General features: G+C 42.6%; 1 protein-coding gene across 7 annotated transcripts in view; it reads left to right on the top strand.

Annotated features, from left to right (window-relative positions):
* KCNJ15 (potassium inwardly rectifying channel subfamily J member 15) overlaps positions 1-19,194 on the top strand; it is a 145,852-nt gene that overhangs the window by 4,667 nt on the left and 121,991 nt on the right. For 3 of the 7 annotated variants that reach the window (XM_055105195.3, XM_063601395.1, XM_063601392.1), the window contains exon 3: positions 8,029-8,128. The exons of 3 other annotated variants lie outside the window; for them this stretch is intronic. The gene's annotated coding sequence lies outside the window, so the exon portion shown is untranslated. Of the gene's footprint in view, positions 1-7,870; positions 8,129-19,194 lie in introns of those variants that run through there. One more of the 7 variants, XM_063601399.1, reaches the window with a different exon arrangement.

The following is a 19,194-nucleotide window of genomic DNA, read 5'->3' on the forward strand; positions in this document are numbered from 1 at the left end:
GCATCTACCCAATGCTCAAAGTTACTTCTCATTGAGAAGAAATCATAGATTTGACAAAATTGTGAGTGAACACTAAAGAACCTGTCTTCTGGAACGTACCTGTGAGGTGAAAGGAAAGGAACTTATGTTTGGTGTGTGGACTGGTGGGATGCAGGACAGGCTTCATCAGGGTGTGACTTGTGCCACTGCACAGGGGCCCATGCTCAGAAGAGCTTTGCACTTGGTTTAATGCCCTGATGGCACCATCCTGAAATTCTTTTTTCTTTTTTGTTTTTTGAGATAGAGTCTCATTCTGTCGCCCAGGCTGGAGTGCAATGGTGCAGTCTTGGCTCACTGCAACCTCCGCCTCCTGGGTTCAAGCGATTCTCCTGCCTCAGCCTCTGGACTTGCTGGGACTGCAGGCCTGCATCATCATGCCCAGCTAGTTTTAGTATTTTTAGTAGAGACGGGGTTTTGCCATGTTGCTCAGGCTGGTCTCAAACTCCTGACCTCAAGTGATCCGCCTGCCTTGGCCTCCCAAAGTGCTGGGATTACAGGTATGAGCCACTGCGCCCAGCTGGCCATCCTGAAATTCTTAATACTGTGTAAACAAGGGTCCTGAATTTTCATTTTGTCCTGGGCTCCACAAATTACACAGCTTGTCCTGGTAGGACTGCATGGTGGGATTTGGAGAGCTCTGGATTTAAAATTAGGCAGTCTTGGATCAGATCCCGCTCTTCTACTTAGTAACTGTCATCTTAGACAAGTGATAGCATCCTCCCTCCCAGCCTGAGTTCTCTCATCTACAAAACAGAATTACTAAACCTTTCTGGTGGGATTGTTGTTAATACTGAGTGAGTTCACCTGGCATATACAGCTAGCCTTGACCCTGGCATGAAGTCAGTAAATGCAGATAATTTGTACTCAATTTAAGTAAATTGTATGTCGTTCTTGAAATATACGTGACCTGCAATTTAATATAATAAAATATGTATTTCTTGAGTTGCTCTTACATGTACTATGCAAAAGTTCATATTTACAATGCATTATCATGGCTAAATCATAAGTATGGGAAAGTCAGTTAAATAAGACTTTAAAAGAAGAACCCAAGTCTAGTCACCTAACACTTACGAGGCATTTCTCATTGAGAAACCGGATTATCTTTTATAGCCTCTGGAGACTCAGAGCCTATCCCAGGTTCCTATGCATCCAAGAACAAATGTGTCCTGAGCAGATGAATGAAAGAGTAAGTGGACCCCTCAGGAAAAGAGCGTTTTTAACACCCTGAATTAACCTCTCAATATTCTTCTAACAAGAAAAAGTGTTAGGACACTGGGGCCTTAACATTAGCTTTCCTACTCACTGAGTGATCTTGACAAGTTACCTAAACTTTTATTTATGTATTTATTTTTGAGACAGGATCTCACTCAGGTTGTCAACAATCGAGGGTCATAGGTTCTTCACCCAGGCTGGAGTGCAGTGGCAGGATCATAGATCACTGCAGCCTCGACCTCCCTGAGCTCAGGTGATCCTCCCACATCAGCCGCCCAAGTAGCTGGGACTACAGGGACACCCCACCATGCCGAGCTAATTTTCTTTTTTTTTGGAGATGGGTCTTTGCCATATTGCCCACACTGGTCTCAAACTCCTGGGCTTAAGTGATCCATTCACCTTGGCCTCCCAAAGTGATGGGATTATAGGCATGAGCTACTGTGCCTGGCCATCCTAAACATTTGGACTTCAGATTCGTTATTTGTGAAATGGAAAGTGAAGTCATCATAAAATCTCTTTCACCGTATTGGAAGGAAGATTAAATAAACTTATAATAGGTGAACACTTTTTGTAAACTCTACAGTGGTGTACAAATGGGATGTGTTAACTTTATATACTGTTGTTGTCAGTCCAGTGATTCCCAAAAGGTGACCAGGGAACCCTAGCTCCTCAGGGATAACAAGCAAAGCCAGTATCTTTTTCAGCCTCAGAACTTACCAGAGCCTTTGATGTGCTAATGAGCACTGGAACACTCTGTAAAAGAGGAGCATGGTTTGTGGCATTTCCCAAATACATTTGTCCAGAATCTTTTGTCAGAGAACTCCTTAAAGGATTCATGTTTTTACTGGGGCACCCACTGGAAAACACTGGGCTATCATGTGGACTGGGCCTACATGGGTTCATTTGGTAGACATGGTGCCCTGCTCACCCATCCTCTTCAGCCTCTCTCCCTCGTCATGCAGGCAGTGCTTTCCTGAAGAGTAGCAATGAGGAGATGGGAGAAAGTAGATTATCTGTTTCTTAACTGGCTCTTTACCTCTCAAATAACCTTCCTCTTTGGGGCATTTTTGCACAGTTCTCTCTAGATTTAATGCATTGAGGGCAAAATAATTAACCCAAGACTGATTGCCATAGTTATTATTATTGTTCTCCTCCTCCTCGTCCTCCTCCTTTTCCTCCTCTTTCCTCTTTCTCTTCTCCTCCTCCACCTCCTCCAACTTCTCCTCCTACTCCTGCTCCTGCTCCTGCTCCTGCTCCTTCTTCATCTCTGTCTTTTTCTTCTCCTCTTCCTCCCACTTCTTTTTTTTCAACTCAACTATGTGATGATTTCTTCTTTTACAACAATTTTATTGTCATAGTTTGGCATAGTTTACACATTTTCAATGAAATATAAACCCTAAAATTTAAAATATTGCTCTAAGAATTTTTAAAAATAGAGTTATCTTTAAGTGCAAAGGGGCATATTATTCAAATTCAATTTTGAAGTTTATGTTTGTACCTTTCCTGGGGTTAGGGGCCGTTTTAGAACATGGTAATCATGGACAGTATCTGATGGTACTGGTGGCCATTTCAATAGCTGTTAGCTGCAAATTCAACAAGTATAGGATACCTGTCTCCTTCTTGGGACTTTCATGGCATACCCCTTTTCCCAATAATGCTGTGTGGTAAAAAATAATAGTAATAATAATGCTGTGAGGTTCAGAGAGACTGAATAACTATCAAAAGTCATGTAAAAAAGATATATGACAGAGCTACTATTTGAACAAAGGTTTTCAGACTCCCAGGTATTCCCTACAAAGAGAAGGTATGAGGAACAACCCCCTTTGTCTCTGTGACCCCACAGCAGCCTCTGGGCCCCCACTTTCTGATTCTTCCTCCTGTTCCTTTTTGTCTTTGATCTGCTTCTATTTCTCCTCTCCCTTTTCCTCTTGTCTTTTATCTGATCCATGCCAATCGTGCTCTCCAAAATGAAGAACCTATGATCCCTCGATTGTTGACAACCTGAGAACATTTCTTGCCCTACCCAGGACAGAAGGAAATGACATAAAAACATTTTATTCATTGGGTGAAATGGGATTATTTTTGAGCTGCTCTGTTCAACATCAGTGAGGCTGCTCAATAAAGAGAAGAGGAAACCTGGCATAAAAGAAGAAACTGGGCTTCAGCTTTGCATGCATATACATGTTTATTGCAGCACTATTTACAATAGCTGCAAAGACATAGAATAAACCCAGATGCCCATCAATGGTGGATTGGATAAAGAAAATATGGTACAATACACCACGGAATACTATGCAGCCATAAAAAAAGAAAATTATGTCCTTTGCACCAACATGGGTGCAGCTGGAGGCCATTCTCCTAAGTGAATTAGTGCAGAAACAGAAAACCAAATACCACATGTTCTTACTTATAAATGAGAGCTAAACATTGGGTACCCATTGATATAATGACAGGAAGAACAGACACTGGGGACTCCAAACATGGGGAGGGAGGGAGGAGAGTAAGGACTGATAAACTACCAATTGAGTACTATGTTTACTCCTTGGGTGACATGTTCAATTGAAGCCAAAACCTTAACATCATATCCATATAACAAATCTACACATGTACCCCCAGAACTAATATTTAAAAAAAAATAAGAAACATTTCCTCCCAGAGACAGTGTCCTAATGTGGTTTTATCAGAGTCGGTTCTTCCTGATGGGAGATAATAAATAACGGCATCTTTTCCAGAAGACTTCATCAAGTACCTGAAGTTTACTGTGGGAACATCTGGGCTGTAGCCCCTCTTTCCAAGGAGCTCTGGGATCAACTTCTGATACTGAGAAGCGTGAAGTTCGAATTCAACTTTAGCCTTGTTATGCTTGTGTGTGCACTTTCACACTTATTGTTAAGGGATTCGTGAGTGGCTGAGGAGAGGAGACACAGAAGACTCCCTTTCTTTGTAATGTACAAAAAACCATAGAGAATCAGTAAATGCAGATGAATGGGAATATAAAGCACTTACTGTTCTTATGGTTCAAAGGTTTTAGAACAGGCACATCCACCTTTACTCAGCCACAACCAAGAAGACTGGAATTCAGAAGCACACTCGACCTCTAAGCCTGCCTTTCTCATCATGCTGTCTCACACTTCTCCCTGGATAAATAAAGGCGACCTGTGCCCTAGCATTGATAATGATGCTGGGGACAAAATCAAGCTCCGACAGTGTTGGGACAGTCTCTGGAGTCTGCCTGGGCCCTGGCGCCTGAAATGGCCTGGCTGGTCCTTAGGCCGGGCCACCTTGCCTGCCTGTTTTCTGGTTTCTTTCCCTCCTGGGCCATCTGTTTTTCACCTACCTGATGGCTGCAGTCTGCTTTCCATCTGGTCATCGTTCCAAAAACATGGGAAGCAGAATATGACAAATGGTGATAAATGGAAAGAAAGGAGTCACAAAGGTTTCAGCATTGATCATCTACAGATTTACCAGCAATTATAAAATTTGGCTCCTTCTTATTCATTTTCATCTGCATGCCAAAAGCAATCGATTGTAGTAAAGACCCGCATTCTTTGTATATTTTACTTGCCAAGTCAGTTGGAGTCCAGATGGTGACACTGACCTTTGCAGAGTTCCTCATTCTTCCCAGGAAATGTACATTCGAGGAAAAGTCAAGCCTCTTACCACTTTAGTGGTACCATTAAGAGGGTGGTTGGGGAACCTGGATTATTTTAAATGCATACACACACACACACCAAGCCTGGAACATGCTGCTTGCTCTTATCATCAAGAGTGTTATAATTTTGGGCTGGCTGGAAAGCAAAAGCTCCAAGTTAGAAAGCAATCTGTTCCACCCCTGCCCCCTCACCCTCCCTGAAGCCAGACGGCTGTAGTGCAGCTTTCTCCTCTTCAGACACACACCAGGTTGGAGCCTGTTAAATTGCATCGGCACTGACTGGACCTCACAGAGGCCCATGTTCTGTGCCCCTCTGGGAACCCTCATTGGCTTTTGGATACTTTCCTTGCTACTCCGAGTTCGCCAAATGCTGTGATAGACCCTTGTAAGGTCACAAGAGTGCAACAATGAGAGAAAAAAAAAGAAGCCGTGATTCTAAAACTGAACCACACTCCTACATTATCAGGATTTTTCCATTTTCCAGTGAGAGTGGAATAGTGAAGACTTTCTGCCCTGGAGCCTGATTCCTTTCCATGGATCTTAACAACAGGGGGAAATAGTAGACCCTGCACCTGCAGGAGGAGGAGGGTCTGGGGAAAGACAAAGCTGGGATTAACCTCATGCTACTAGTTATAAAGAACGATTTGGAAGGATCAGTATCACCCAAATTAGCTATTTGCCAAACACTGAATATCTATCAACTGATAACCACCCTCTTATTATTGAAATAATTTTGTTTTCATAAATCCAGTTCTAATTCAAGAAGATGCCGTTTCATGTGAACTCCATCAGATTACAGCTCTCCAGGCACAAGGGGTCGCTGGCTAAGAATCAAAGCACATGTCCAGATTTCCTCCTTCTCACTTTTCTTCTTGGTTGCTTATAGATGCTAAATTCTCCTTCCTTCCTTCTCCATTCTGTGGCTTTAGGGATTTAGAAGAACAAGAGCTAAATCCTTACTTTGTGTCAGGGTCCGTAACAAAGGCTTCACACGTCTTAACATGTTGAGTCCTCAGAGCAAAGGCATGGAGAGGGATATACTATTATCATCCCCATTTTACATATGAGGACATCAGGGCACAGATAGGTTAACTTGCCCAAGGTCACAGGCTAGTATGTGTGGGTTTGAACCAAGGCCATGGAGCTCCAGGATTTGTGCTCCTAAACATGTTGCTGTGGTCCCCCTTAGAATGTAGAGCAAGAGTTCTCAGCTGGGGGTGATTTTGCATTTGGCAGGGGCCTCTACTTTAGCACTGTCTGGAGACATTGTTGGTTGTCACAGGTGGAGAAGCACTCCTGGAATCTCGTGAGTGGAGGCCAGGCTGGAGATGCTGCTAAACATCCTCTAATGTACAGGGCAGCTCCCTCAGCATAGAACTCTCCTCCCTCAACTGTCAATAATGCTGACATTGAAGAAAACCCTGATGAAAAGAAAACACCAGACACATACACAGAAATGTACACAGATGTGTAAATAGTAAATCAATCAATCTATCTCTATTGATCCACCTATCTAGCTAGCTACCTATGTCTTCCTCCTGCTCCCAGAAGACAGCTAAAAGGTTTACTCTTTTGAAAGGGCCTTTAAAGTATTCACTATTTTGAAAGCTTTTAATAGTAATTTTCATATAAGAGTTATAGAGCAAAGTGATTTACAAGTTATTGTTCCTTGAAAATATAGTGGTGTGTGTGTGTAGTAGGGGTGGCTCCCACTTTAGTTCCTGTGGACTTTCCCTTTGGCTGTGGAAAGTCCAGGTCATTCCCTAAGACCTTGTACCTGTGATTTTTGTCTCCACTTGGCCTTTGAGAAAAAAGCTGGACCAGGACAGGTCATGTGGCCAACGCCAAGTTCTCAGTCATTTTAATTCTAATTACATCCAGCTTACATTACACATTATGTTAATATCACACTCCATCATGTTATAGCAATATACATTATGTAATATATTAATAGACATTACCTATTCTGTTATTAGCACATGACATTAATACACCTTATATTAACACACATTAAATATTACATCAATACACATTACATGCTACATTGACAGCACATTACAAATTACATTAATAACACATTGCAAATTACACTAATGCATACTACATATCACAGTGATGCACACTACCTATCACATTAGTAACACCTTCCATATTACATGATTAACACATTACATCTTATATTTATACACATTATATATTACATTCATAATGCACTCGATATTACATAACACATTACATCCATAACATATTACATATTATATGTGCATAATACATATTGCATACATATTAAATATTATTTATATTATGTGTTACATGTCGCATTAATAACACATTCCATATCATGTAATTATATGGAATATATGATTAACACATTACACATTGCATTAATGCACATTACACATTATATTAATAAGTACATCCTGATGCCTGGTTGAAGGAAGCTCATTCTTTCTGGAGTCCCCAACTCTAATATTCCTGGTCACCTCCAGTCCTAGTTGTCACCTGCAGCTGATCTAGACAACGCTGGTTTCTCAAAGAGCTGACAGTTCCCCCAAGGGCAGCTCCCTCCCAGGCCAGCACAGGCCCCTTGGCTGCCTGGGAAGTTCTCCATGTTCTTCACCCCAGCTTGCTTCACGGCCCACAGACATCCCCTTTGTGCTGTGCTTACCCAGTGGGGTCCTGGTCCTTTGGGGTCACCCCCACAGCTGCTCTACTACAGCCCACATGGCTGACCAGGGAGACAGGTGAAGCGATGTCAGTGCTTGACAACTCACACGGCCCAGTGAGCCATTCCTCAATGCTCATCAGCTCCCACAAGTAACAGGCTCTGGCTGAGTGAAGGAGATGGTGCAGGTGCAGGTCAAGACACGGTCACTGCCCTTCTGGAGCTTGGGTCTAGCAGGAGAGCAGAGTAGAGGTAAGACTTTAATTAAAAGACCCATTGATAACTTGGAATTAAGGGTGATGTGCTGTTATATCTACCTGTGAGGAAAAAGATCATTTGGTTTCAGTTCTTAGACCTGGGTGCTGGGCTTGGGGAAGCTTGTCCAACTCCTCTTTCCCTCCAGGTGAGTTCTGTCTTGAGGCCACTCTTTCATTTGTTCCCCCTGCTCTGTGGTTTCTAGGTGCATTGCCCATCCTTCAGAAAGCTCTGTGTGAATCCATAAAAGGTGCTTAAAGCTTTTCACTCCATGAAGCCTCATCTGTCTCATGAAAGCAATAAATGTAAGTGGACATTTGGGAGGAAATGTTTGCTTTGCATGCTCATAACTGGATGGCTCATTTGGATGGAGATTGCCCCAGACATCCATGTAAGTCCTCCATCCTAGTAGACAGCAAACTACTGCAGCACGAACCATATTACATTACTAACACACTACAAATTATACTGATACACACTACATATCACAATAATTCACATTACATATTACATTAGTAACATCCTCCATATTACATGATTAACTCATTACACCTTATATGAGCTGGTTTGTGCTGCTCCCTATGTAAGCACCCTCTGTAATTCCATCAGGATCTCAAAGGTCTGGAGCTCAGGTTCAGCCACAGTACCTGCAATGCAATGAAATTAATGGTATTATGATAGTAATGATATGATAATATTAATGCAGGCTGTTGTGCAGTACACCTACTAAGGTTCTGGGAAATAGAATCCACAAGACATGATATACACCTTATCCTTCCTTTTCCTCCAAAACACTGCCATGATCTGTCAACACCATCATTTAACAGATGTTGAAAGAAAGACTCTAAAAAATAACTTGCCCAAGGCCAGTCAGTGAGTTGGCTGCAAACTCTCTGTCTTTCCCCATTTCTTCCTTTTCTCTATTCCATATAGTATTTAAGTCATCATCTCCTGTTCACCCCACAGTGCTCAGCTCTGCCACCCCTCACTCACTGGAGCACCAGTGCTCAGGTCACCCTCTATGCCTACCTTGCACATCCCACCTCTGGCTGCACCCACAGGCTCACGCTAGGCAGGGAAGGGCAGGTAAGGGCATCAGGCATTGTGCCCTTCCACAGCCAGGCTCATGGAGGGCTTTCTGAGCAGAGATTCTAATTCTGCCAGCTGACCTGGTAGAAGCCCCCAGGCTGCAGCCCTGTTCTGCCCACTTCCACTCCCATGCATAGGGACATCCACAACATCCACACTCCCGGTAACTGAATCCACCTCCCCACTGCAGCATTTCAGAAGATGCTAAGTGCAGGATGAACCACACACTTCCTTCTCCAAACTGGGCCACTTTTGAGAGTAAAAGAGGCATTATTAATAACTGAGACAACAGGTGGATGCTGGACATATGTCATTCACCCTGTTTGACAAACTCCTGTCGCCTCTCACCAGCAGAGGAGGCTGTGAGACCAGAAGACTTGGAAGGAAGTGGCAGGCACTGATTGTTTCTAAGGGAGCTGGGTTGGATCCTGGTTTTGTGTGGTTGGGAGGCTGGCACGTGGCAGTCCCCTCAAGCCAAGCATGATGTAGTGGGGGTAGGTTATCTTTCTTCTCACTGCCTTAGTGTCCTCAGGATTGCCTTGGGGCCACTTTTCTTGTCATCAGGAAGTGAGCAGGACCACAGCTGATGACCCTCAGCCTGTCATTTTGGTGCAATCTAGGGTTTAACTGGCCGGGGAGTAAAGGGGACTGTTGCACCATTCCAGGCTGGCTGAGCCTTGTATCTCACCTCCCCACATCTCTGTATCCCTGGGGCTAAATGGGGCTGTTTCCATGCTCCTTCTAGAAGCTTCTCCAGCACCAGCCTTCCCCCAAACCAGAACAAGAGCATTGATCTATACCCAAGAGGAGCAGGAATCAGCAGAAACACAATGGAAGAAACTGATATGCCATCTAGTGGAAACACAGAAAGCCTCAAATGAAAACCTCAGCCAAAATGAGGCCACTCAACCAGTGTCCAGTGAATCAAGTTTCTGACAAAAGTCAGCTAAATCAAACACCTCTGTGTTTCACCCTTTTTGATGGCAACACCATAAATGTGACTGCTGCTCAGAAAGCCAAGTAAAGAAAATATAATGGAGCTGCTATTGGCTCATTCTGAATCAGGCATTTTCTCTCAGGTCAGCATTTGGGATCAGAATTTTGATTACATAATATTGTCGAAGGCAACAGAAAAGGACTATTGACTCACAGGGTGTTACAGCTGATAAAGGACTTCAGAATTAATCAACAAACATTGAGGCAACATTAACTAAAGGTCAAGAACTATTCTAACCACCTTATAAATATTTATTCACTTAATTCTCACAGCAGCCCTATATATAAGCACTAGCATTATCTCCACTTGACAGATAAGGAGACTGAGGCATGAAAAAGTTAAGAAACGTGCTCAAGGACACACAGCTGATAAGGCTTCGCACCCATTTGGTTAGGCTCGGAAGCCACTGCACCATGCCCAAGGTCACAGAGCAAGGAGTCCAAGCAGTATTTCCCTTACTCAGAGATGTGAACAGCCAGAAACACTTAGGATGTTTGGTTTTACAACCCACAACCTCCTCCCCCACCTTCCCCAAAAGATAAACTATTTTCTTTTTTTCTGGAACTTACCTAACATAACATAATCTACATAAATCTACAAAATAATGTTGTTCATGAGAAAGGCATATTCGATTCAAGCTTATCCACCTTAAATTGCTTCTGCATAACCAACCTAGACGTATACAGAGTCCCTTCTGTTAGTTCCTTTGATGGATTTTTGCTTTTTTTCTCCTGAAAGTAAAAAGCAGGAACATATACTGTGATTTATTAGGTTTTCCATCTGTGACAAGGAATGCAGTCCTGGAGAGGGCGGTAATTAGCTAATGCTTCTGGAATGCTGCTTCCTTCCCACCAGCCCCTGGAGGTCAGCAGGCCAGGGGCGAAGGCAGCTTTGTCCTGCCCCTATGGGAGGTTGTGTTTCTCGACCCAGTGTCTTGAGTTTGCTTCGGGGCCGGCATCTATGGAGAGCAGGGAGCATTTGCACTCCTTGGGGAAGAGGCATGAGGAGGGGCAGCGGTGTCCTAAGCTCCTAGTGACTCAGTCTATTCTTGACCTGCCATCACAGGGATGAGTTTGGCCTGAATGAAAGTCACACACCCTGAGCAGGCTCTGAGGTTTGGTTTAGTCCACAGTTTTTCAACCTCAGGACTATTGACGTTTTGTCGTGGGGGCTACTGGATGCACTGTGAAATGTTAGCAGCATCCCTGACCCTCCACCACTAGATGCCAGTAATGGCTGTAACCGTAATAGGTTCGCTGCCTGATGGGCAGCCAGCAAGTCAGTACACCGAGACAGCCAGTTGCAGCAGAGAAAGAGGGTTCATTGCAGAGCCACTGAATAAGACGGGAGGAAATCTCAAATTTGTCTCCCCGAGGAGTTTTAGGGTTAGGGTTTTTAAGGGTTTTAGAGTTGACCAAAGTGTGGAGATCAGTGGTTGATCTAAGAGTGCAGGGTGAAGGCATTGGACAAGAAGATGAAGACGCTGTATTCTCATACTGATTCGGTTCCTCTGTGAGGTGAGGGTCTTCTAGCTGGTTGGTGTGAGCTGTTCCACTGGAATTCAGGATCTGAAAAGCATCTTAAGCAATTTTTTTTTTTTTTTTGAGACGGAGTCTCACTCTGTCATCCAGGCTAGAGTGCAGTGGTGCGATCTCGGCTCCCTGCAAGCTCCACCTCCCGGGTTGACGCCATTCTCCTGCTTCAGCCTCCCGAGTAGCTGGGACTACAGGCACCCACCACCACGCCCAGCTAATTTTTTGTATTTTTAGTAGAGATGGGGTTTCACTGTGTTAGCCAGGATGGTCTCGACCTCCTGACCTCATAATCAGCCCACCTCGGCCTCCCAAAGTGCTGGGATTACAGGCGTGAGCCACTGTGCCTGGCCACATCTTAAGCAATTTTTAAGCAAAAGCCTTGTGATTCTAACCTCAGAGATGCTATCTATAAGAACAACAGGGATACAGATGGTCAGTGTCTAGGCCTACCTGACTTTCTGTTACAAGGAAGTGGGCCGAAGTGCAGCCTGATTAATGCTTAATTATAACTATATTTCTGTACAGAATTCTTGTTAAGAATTATTGGGCCCAGGATTGACCTAATTTTCCCAAATTATTTAAGATTAATTATAACATGGCCTCTCAGATTGGTTCAAGGGTGGAGTGAGGGGGACCATGCCATTTGGGAAGAGCCATTCAGACATGTCTAATAAGTAAACATTGCTTTTCTCTACCTTACCCAATATTCTTTACAGATTTCAGAAACAGCCTAAAACAACATTCCACACATTGAATGCATATACTAGTTCACAGTGAGGCCCTAGAGTACTGGAAGCAAAGCTGGGAAAAATTAAAATTCTAAATCTTCTACACAGTAAATGCAAACATGAACTGGACACTCCTCATTTCTTCCATATTTCCTTTTCTACCATCTTTAACCTATTCTCAGCCTCAGATGGACTGACGCATTAAAGCCCCAGAGTGTGGATAATTTATGGAACTTGAAAAATGCATGTCTGGGAGCCATGGAGAGAGGGGGAAAGGGCAGTCCCAATCAGACCCTCAGTCTCCTCTTTTTCATGTACTCTCTAATGTCTACTCCATTGAGTGTACTCTTGGTACCCAACTCCTTTAATGGGAGAAGCTTTCAGCTGTTGCTCAGGGTATTGCTGCTCATATGCACTAAAGCCATTGAGCACACTATCCAGGGGACCCTCACCAGCCCTCTTGGATATTTGCACTATTGGTGGTCCTGAGGTGACCTCAAGGATGAGTCATAGGAGTTAGTCAATCTTTCAAAGGGAGTGTCTGTTCCCTCTGCTGGGAGATCGTGTGTTATTTGATGCAAATTTTCAATACAAACCCACTTTAAATACAGAAGACATCCCAGATGGAAAGGAAAAACCTTTTCAGACAGCTATTCTTCAATTTGGTTTCTGGAGACATAATTTTCTTCGATGGTAGGCAGAATTCTAAGATGACTTGCGCCTTGAATAATCCCTTCCTCTTGAGTAGGGGCAAGAGCTGTGGATATGATGGGATCTCATTTTGTGTTATAATGTATGGCAAAAGGGACTTCTGCAGATGCAATTAAGGTCTCTTAACAGATGAGTTAAGGTAAAGGGAGACTGCCCCGGTTGGGCCTTATCTAATCAGGTGAATTCTTATGGTCTTAAAGTCTGAGACAGAAGTCAGAGAGAGGAATGTTCCTGCTGGCCTGGAAGAAGAAAGCAGCCACAGTAGCTAGAACCAAAGAGTGGTCTGAGAGCTGAAAGCAGCCTCAGCTCAGGAGCCAGCAAGAAAATGGGGACCTCAGTGCTACAATCACAAGGAACTGAATTCTGCCAGCAACCAGAGAGCTGGAAGAGGACCCTAAGCCTCAGATGACCTTCCAGTGCTGGCTCAATAACTTATGTTGTTTTAAGTCACTAGGTCTATACGTAATTTGTTATCTGGCAATAGAAAATCAATACACCTTCATTTTATTTTGTTGCTAAATTGGATATTCACTGTATTTTCTTATTTGCTTTGTTCTTGATGCTCTGGCATCTAGGGCCTTGTTGACAGGAAGAAACTGCCCTTCCCAAGGCTTTACTATCCCAAAGATTGTAAAGGACTTGCCCTGGAGCATGCTTTTCATATGAAAACTAACCAATCCAGAGGCCTTACTTTGAACCACCTTCTTTCTCTGGCTCTTACACTTCAGGAGGTAATGTTCCTCTGCTCTGATCATCTCAGGACCAGGTACCAGACAGCTAGAGACAGCCCCTATACCCTGGAGCCTACCAAAATTACTTGATCTAGCAGATCATACACCTACCTAGTCTGTTTACCCTGCCTCACCTGTTCCTTCCCATGAAAACCACAATAAAGATGTCCACCTCTGCTTTCCCCATTTCCCCACTCTGCTTCCTTATAAACTTTGGTCCTTCCATTTGTAGCCTCTCCTCTTGGGAACTGTGAATAACAAACTATCTTGTCAGTAACAGTCATCGTCTGATTTGTTGGCCTCACCATACTGGAATAATAATAAAAACTATTTAAAACAAACTGTTAAGGTCGTTTTGCTTATACATTTCTTCTCTACGTGTTCTACTCAGATCCTCCCAAACTTCAGAAGTGTCAAAAAATACTAAATGCAGATTATTAAATCTTGACCTTAATTAGGTTCCATTGCGAATTTTTTAAATAAAAAGATTGTTTTAGTATTAAAAACATTCTTCACAAGGGATAACAAACACATCTTGGCTTTTGTCCCTTCTTACAGATTTTTAGCGTAAGCTGAAAGGAAAATAAAACTATGGGAAAGATTTTGCCAGACAAAACAGAACAATAGGCAGAGTTCCATGTAAAATGCCTGATTGGTGCAGGCAGCCAGTATCCTCTAATGGAAAAATTCACAAATGTAACAAAAATAAATGGTGCATCATACATTATGTTTGTCAATACTTTTGTGATGATTTATGCTAGAATGGCGATCCAGAGATTGCCTAATTTTATGTCCTATGCTTTAAGACCAGCCGCCCATACTTTCCTGAATGTCTGAAGAGCTTACAAAAGGGCTTTTGCTTTGTTTTACTCAAAGAAAAGTGAACTCCTTCTCTTACTAATGATTTGAGCATTTTCCTCTCAGGAAACAAATAATATTTAAGCAAGTGATTTAGCATGACACTATTTTTTGCTTCTAATGTGAAAGGCCTATTACTTACAAAGAAAAACTAGATATTTATAAACAAATTATTTTGTTAATAATGTGCTGTTCCTTTACACATCTTATTATCTTGTATTAATAGCTCTAGCCATATTGACATTTTTAGTTTTATCTATACATGATATTTTCTCTAAGAGGCAGATTTTAGAGGCCAGTCAAGCATTTGGATATAATTTTGTGCAAGGAGTTTTTTTAATTTACAAATAATGGTATCACATACCTGAGCATCTGCAAATAAATTGGTAACTGCTATAGTTACAAATAAACACACACTCATGTATGCACACACAACCATGATCATAAACACATTCCTGTGCCTCTCCCTTTTCTATGCACACCTCATACATATAGGGGGTACGTATGTGTATACCTGTGTGTGTGTGCGTGCATGTTTTTAATACTAAAACGATCTTTTTATTTAAAAAATTTGCAATGGAACCTAATTAAGGCCAAGATTTAATAATCTGCATTTAGTATTTTTTGACACTTCTGAAGTTTGGGAGGATCTGAGTAGAACACATAGAGAAGAAATGTATAAGCAAAATGACCCTAAGAGTTTGTTTTAAATAGGTTTTATTATGTTTGTGTGTGATACTCTTATCAACTAAATGGGCAGTAGATTTGTATTATGGCAAACATATCACTTTAGAATTTGACATGCCTGTGACTGACACCCACACTACAGCATACTTACTTCATCATTGTAACTTTGGATAGTTTAACATATTTGGACGTTCATTTATTTTTACAACAGGAAGAATAATTCCTATCTCACCAAGTTACTAAGATGGTTAAATTTGGCTCCACCTGCCTGAAATCCTTTTTCTCCTGACCATCCACACTGATGTCTTCTTGTCCTTTGAATGTCGCTCACTGTTTTAGAAAGGATAACCCTGACTAATTAGCTAACATAGCCATCTAATGACTGTTATATCCCTTGATTCATAGCACTTGTTTATGTCTGCTTTGATCATATTCATTTCATTAAATATATATCTTACTCCCTCTGTAAGAGAACAAATGCTGTGAGAACAGGACCTTGTTTGACGTGTTCATTATTCTAGCATCCAGTGCCTGAAAACATGCCTGACACATAGTAGTCACTTGATCAATATTTGTATGAAGGAAAGAAGGAAGGAAGGAAGGAATAAAAGGAAGAAGAGGGGTTTGGTGGGAGGGAGAAAGGGAGGGAAGGACAAAGGAGTGTGAAAAAGAGGGATGAAGGGAGGCAGGAAGAAGTTTAAATGTCCAACACAATGACTAACACATTACATAGGCACTCAATATACTTCAGTTTTCTATTTTATAACCTGTGAATTTTGGTAAGTTTCTTAAACTCTTTAGGCCTCGCTTATCTTATCTGTAATAATGGTACATGCAGTACCATCCATTAGGATTGTTTTAAGGAATAAATGGAAAACAAAGAAATAAATGCAGAGTATATTGCACTGTGCAGAACTATATACTCATTAAATATTACATATTAATATTTTTGTTACTTCCCCCAAATGATATCATCGGACACAAACTTCTGAGTTCAATTAGAATTTATAACTTATGGATATGAATTTGTTCAAATAGTGTTATATTTCCTTTTATAAAAATAACCATTTGAGATATATGAAACTTGAACTCTTGGCCTCAAGTGGTTCTCCTGCCTCAGCCTCCCAAAATGCTGAAATTACAGGCATGAGCCACTATGCCTGGCCATTTGTGATGTAATTAATAAGCAATCAAGAAATACTTAACTGTACTTATAATTATTAAGTTAATGTGACCAAAGTTAAACTTTAATACAAGGAATGTGTGAGCCCTTAACTGAAAATTATAATCCCTTTGCTTGTTTGATGGCTGAATCAAATAAACCATAAGAAAACCACTAGAAAATTATACTTGTTTTCAATACATCCTTATACTTCTGAATAGATAAAGAAGCCACCTTAAGTTTTAATTAAGAACAGTTTTTCTGACCCCAAACAAGAATAAAACAATAAGGTAAAGTGCCACCAGAAAATGAAAACGTGAGTAATGACTTTCTTTTCATTGCCTGATGGGTATAGAGGGTTATTTTTTCCCGTACAGCATAGTTTAATTTTTTTTCATTTCTTATAATGAAATTACTGAGGTACTTTAATGAAGATTTCCTGCAAAATAGATTAAAACTTACAAAGTGATACAAGATTTGTGCTTTCAGCCAGAAATTGTCTTTTAATTGGCCAGTACAAAGACAAGAGAAGCTAAGGGAAATGGAATACCATTTGTGTCATTTCCATCACACCATTTCTTATTCTCAGCACTTACTGAGTGTGTAACTGCTGAGAGATTTGCCAGGTGTTCACTCACAGATTGATAGCTCCATGTATAATTCCAAATGATAGAGATGGAGTGTTGTGTCCTCTGATAGCAGAAGCAGCAGCCACTGCCTTCCCCACAAACCTGCCATGAAGAAATCAGTGGGGATTGGATTTTGCCGTGACCTGGATAAAAGGACACTTCATCACAGCAACAGCCTGCTGGGAGAGGAGGGAATAGACCCTGCTCTTGCTGCTGCAGATGCCTGCAAAGGATCTTTACTTGGAGGGGTCTTGGAGCTCCTTTCTCCGCAGCTACACCAAGTGGCCAGGTATATGTGCACATATATAGTAGCCACCTGCTTTCACTGTTGCATGTTACACAATGAATCTCACCATGGGAGTGAAGATGCTTCTGGTTCTTCAAAGTGAGACAGGAAGAGGAAGAAGAAGAAGAGGAGGAAGAAGAGGAAGAAGAAGGAGGAGGAGGGAAGAGAAGAAGGAGGACGAGGAGGAGGAGGAGGCGGTGGCAGTGGCGGCGGCAGTGGCGGCGGCAGTGGCGGTGGAGGAGGAGGAGGGGGAGGAGGAGGGGGAGGAGGAGGGGGTGGAGGAGGAAGAAGGAAGAAGAAGATGGAAGAAGAAGAAAGAAGAAGAAGAAAGAAGGAAGAAGAAGAAGGAAGAAGAAGAAGAAAGAAGAAGAAGGAACAAGAAGAAAGAAGAAGAATACTGTTTGGTGGGAGCTATATTCCAGGCTCCATAGCTGGTTACTCCAAGTGAAGAAAATGCGGCTTCAAGAGGTTGTGAGGCTTACGTGGCAGGATGAAGGAAGTGAGGGTATGGGCATGTATGTGATGTAGCAGCAGCAGCTTGTCCCAGTGGGAAAACCTCACCCTGAGAGGTCATGGGAAATCCCGAGAACCACATAGCACTTCCCATCCTCCATCTTTCCTTTCAGTACAGTTCCCCACAATCTCTACTACCACCCCCACCCTCTGCACCAGGCTCTTATCTACGTTTTTTGGAAAGAAGACCATCAGTTTAACAAATGAGCATAAAACAAGACTCTCACAGCTGGAGCCTCTCCCACAGTTTGCACTTTCTCCTGAGAGACTCTTTGATTTCTCCTGCCATTGTCTTGGGGCCATCCCAGTGGTTCTTCAGACATGCCTGAATATGTCTACATTCCACCAGCAAATGCCCAGACTGAGGGTCACACACCTACCCACACAGACACAAAAATAATCTCACTCATCAACAGTGGTGCACTAAGTCTAAGGTTACAAGGAACAGTGACACACAGGAAGTGTGCTGTCAGATAAGAGAGTTATACACTTCAAGGGACAACCAAAGTGGACTCTAGTGAGGACCTGCATGGAAGGGTCCTGGTGTCTGTGCGTGAACACTGGAGGGACACTTAGGTCTGTGAGGCCTCAGGAAAGGCTTCTGAAAGCAAGAGGCCCTGAACTGAAACAGCTAGGTGTGTAAGTGTTCTGTGGCTGAAGGCAAGAAGCAAGGACAATCTAGGTACAGGGAAGCTGACAAGGGAAGGCTCAGAGGCAGAAAATACTTGGGTGAATCCAGAGCCCCCATCTCGCTTAATATGAGAAAAACCTAGAATCCCATGCAGGGAGTGGCAAGAAACCAAGCTGCAGTATCAGCAGAGACTGAGTCATAAAGGGCACTGAGGGACATAGCAGGAAGCTCAGATTTTGAACTGACAGGAGAAGAGTCCCCGATAGACTCAAGTTTCTCTCTCAGATTGATAGCTTCATTTATAAACCCAATGATAGAAATGGAGTATTGTCTTTGAATAATAGGAGCTATCACGATTATACTGTAGAGCTTTTGGAAGGCTACCCTGGAGGCAGTGTAACAGAAGGTCAGAAATTAAGAGGGTCACCTGATGAGGCTACTGCAATAGTCCAAGGGGATGATGGTTTGGGCCTGGACTAAACTATGGCAAGTAGGGATGGGGAGTAGATACCAAGAGGAGAGTAGCAGGTAGCAGGGCCAGATGACGGCCTAAATCGAGGGGTACAAGAGAGCTTGCACGAAATAAACAATCAGCCCTGGCAGGACTGACTGGGACTGCCCTTGCAGGAAGAAGAGAGGAAGGGTTAAAACTACATGTCTTGAGGCTATTTGCCAATGTCCTTAGGAAGCAGGGAGTATGGCTAATGGAGCTTTTAGTCCTAATTAGCCAAAACTGGGATCCTGCCAATTTTAGAGGCTTTCAAGGGGCACGCTTCAAGGAAGAGTCCCCCTGAACTTAAGTAATGAGTGATGG

Source organism: Pan paniscus, chromosome 22 (assembly GCF_029289425.2).
Source record: "Pan paniscus chromosome 22, NHGRI_mPanPan1-v2.0_pri, whole genome shotgun sequence".
In the NCBI taxonomy this organism is placed as follows: domain Eukaryota; kingdom Metazoa; phylum Chordata; class Mammalia; order Primates; family Hominidae; genus Pan; species Pan paniscus.